Below are 3,676 nucleotides of genomic sequence, written 5' to 3'. Positions count from 1 at the left end.
AAAAAAAAAAAAGGAAAGGAAATAGTAAACTATGAAAGAGCAACATACAGCGTTTAAGAAACCTGGAGTAAAACACAGGATAAAATCAGGGGAATTCCCAAGATGATGATGAAAAGGAAATTTCAGTCACAAAGAGCAAGTAGCATAGAGTGGATAACAAGAATAGAGAGCTCCAGGGAGGACACCTCTTTTTAAGAGAAAGCTTAAACTGGTAGGTTATCTGATGTCTTCGAATGTACTAATATATTTGAATTATTACACTGGCCGAGGATTTGGAGATGAAATAGTAATAGTGCATTAAAAAATCTAAGAAAATGACAAAGAAAGTAATTATTAACTCCAGGAAAAACAGCTATATCAAAAAAAATTAATCATCATATATTATATGGGTTAACTGTTAATAAAAATATAATTCTAAATTTTTGATTTGCCCAAAAATTTGGATAAAGTGTGCACTGTGAGGGTATAAAACTGTTACATATCTTTATATTTTCAGAGTAGATAGTATAGTCAACAATATCTAAACTAACACATTTTAAAAAATAGTAAAGCATGTTATTTAGATACCTAGGGTAAACAACAGAAGAATCAGCTAAGAAGAATTGATGAGTATAGCTCTGGGAACAGGAATTACTGAGATGTGAGGTAGGACAAGAAATGGCTAACTTTTCGTTATGAGCTTTGAAAATCTATTTGGCCTTTTAATCTATGTACACCTATTTGTTTAATAAAAAGTAGTTTTAAAAGGAATATATTAGATTTAATTTTCATTACAAGATAAATTTTTTAAGTGATGTAATTATCCTTTTTAGCTTATTTGAGATGATTCCATTATCAAAATGCCCTAGCATGGTTATTCATAATCCTACATCTTTAGTTCGCCCTAAATTCACTTCTAATGCATTATTTTAATACACTTTGTCAAGTAGATAATTGCAAAGATATAGCAAGTGTTCTCAAAATCTGTTTAATTCCTTGTTTTGCATGTAAGAATATATAGCAAAAGTTATAGATTAGAAAATAAAATTCACCACAGAAGTATAAACATTATTCATGCGAATTATAACAATGTTCATAAAATTTATGTGCACGGTAATCTGTTAGATGGTTATTCAAATGTGACAAAGTAAAGTTGAAAGTAAAATCAAACATCTGGGGCCAGAATATATGTAATCAGGAAGGTTATGGATATGCATGTCAATTGATCATCATGTCCTTGAGGAACTCTGACTTTGAAAATAGTAAATTTTTCCCGAGAGTTACCCTCAATTGAAGTGAATGTCCAAAATCGGTCATTGATAATATCTTATCGTTGTTAAAAACTCTGTAGATTTATCCACTCAACAGTCATAAGAGTTCTTTGTTTTTCAGGATTGCTCAGGGAAAAAATATCATCAAAAGTGTTTTTATATAACTTTCTCAGAGGAAAGTAGAAAATTTAGTTGGATTGATATTTCTAAATATTCAAATATTCCATCAAGCAGATCAAAGCCATAGATAGTTAATTTTTGCCTTCATTTAGTCTTTTGGTTTGAGTGTAACAGGAATCAATTAGTGACAATTAGGCCAAAAATCATGAAAAAGGAAAGGTGGGTAGGAATTTATTTTAAGGAGGCATCAGTATCTCATTGACATCAAAGACAGAAGTACTGCTGCAGTCCAAGGCAGGGATAAAACAGGAAATGGTATACCATCACATGTTCCCATCTCAACATCTCTCTCAGGACTTTTGTTTTATTTCTTTCTCTGTATACTGTCAAACTATCTCTGTTACTCTGTTTATATAGTAATAGCCATGCCACAATTCCAGAAGTTTTTCTCCTCCTTTATTCGAGAGACCAGCCCAGGTAAAGAACAGAACTCTTGATACTAATTCTAGATCCCCAAGGAAGGATTGTCATGGGTCATATTTGAGCCAGGTACTCCATTTGGCCCTAGCATCCACCGTCAGAACATGGTGGCATGTGGTATAAAGATGGCTGCCATCTCCTGTACCTGTGATTTTGTGGAAAACGATTGGGAATGGTAGGATTCCCCAGAAAAGATAGAATGATTCTCAACTTTTTCTTTCAATAATTTTGTTAGGACTTTCTATGTGTCCAGCACTGGGGGCATAATTCTGAAAAAGACAGACATGTTTTTTTGCCCTCACAAACCTCACTAATTAATTAGGTGTATTAAGACAGGGAAGGGGCTGGTGAAAATTAGATTTATATAAAATTAATTTGCCCATGTAATACAGTGCAACAAGTAATGTTATGGTGGACAAAAAAGATGTTATAGAAGCAGCTGAGAAGAGGTATCTCACTCAGACCTGGGAGGTTAGTGATGTTTTCCTGTGAAAAATATTTACACTAATTCCACAAAGAGGCTTCGGGGTTAGCCTGGTCAAGTAGATGAAGATAAAATGTAACAGAAATGACCAAGATTCTAACATTTATATAGACACATGTATAATGTTGATAGATTTAAACCAAAGTAATGTTGAAATGTTGATGAGTGTTTTTGGTTTAGATTCCTCCCCTCCATTACACTCTGAGACAAGGTAAGACAAAAGCATTCTCTGTGTTAACATTGCCTTTAGCAAATTCTTACCACAAGGATGGCCACTAGCAATTTCAGGTTTGACTTCTCCCACTGTAGCAATCTTAGCAGAAAAACAGCACATCTTCTTCAGTGGTTTTAGAAAAAAGTTCCAGGACTGACTTTTTAGGAACAATTTGGACCATAGAGCCAATCACTGTAGACAGATATGTGGAATATTTTACTTGGTCAGGGACTGGGGAAGGCCACACTTGTGTCACGTGATCAGAGAGTGGGAGGAGTAATTCTTCAAACGTTTTCAAGGCATTATTACCAGAAGAAGAGAGAATGAATGTTAGGCAGACAAAATCAACATATGTGTATTAATATTTTGGTGGTTACTTTTTAAATATTTTTCTTCTACCCAGAGGTATTTTGTGCATCATTAAAACTTAGTAGCAAAGAACTATTTAAAAAGAGAGTTTATCCTATTAGATAAACTTTTATAGGAGTAGTAATTTGGACATAAAGAAATGGGTGCAAAGAGTAAAACTTAAATCATCCACGTTTCAATTTTTTAGTATATCATAAACATTTACATATAAACAGAGCAGCGATTCTAAACCCAGATTGATTCACATATTTTTTTCACATATTTTTGAAAATATGATGAATTCAATTACCCACTCCTTAGAAAATTATTTGTACATACCAGTTTCTTTCAAGGGATTGATGGTCTCAGTGAAGCTCAACTTAAACCCCCGATCTAGACTGACTGAATGTTTTCAAAGCCCTTAGCTCCTTTGCAAGTAAACAGATAGTCTTTTTCACAGTTATAAAATAGAAATGCCATTTAGATGAATTTGTTGATTTTTATTTTTAAACTGCTGAAATTATAAAGATACACAAATACTAAACACTATTTTCATACTGCATTCTTGTCCAATTCGGTGTCACAATCTTAAATCAAGGCAGATAAACTGTATTCAATTTCTGGTGAGGATACAAGGGCAAAAAATTAAGTCTTTCTGAAGCTTTTGAAAATTGTTTACTCCCATAATAAAGAAGGCAGCTTGCTGCCTAATAAGATGTGGCCTGGGAGGTTGCTTTATCAATTTGTTGATCCCTTGGAGGAAAGAACACATTTTAAAAA

Source organism: Mandrillus leucophaeus, unplaced genomic scaffold (assembly GCF_000951045.1).
Source record: "Mandrillus leucophaeus isolate KB7577 unplaced genomic scaffold, Mleu.le_1.0 Scaffold444, whole genome shotgun sequence".
NCBI classification, from domain to species: domain Eukaryota; kingdom Metazoa; phylum Chordata; class Mammalia; order Primates; family Cercopithecidae; genus Mandrillus; species Mandrillus leucophaeus.
The sequence above is the reverse complement of the archived record's forward strand: the minus strand, read 5'-3'. Positions refer to the sequence as shown.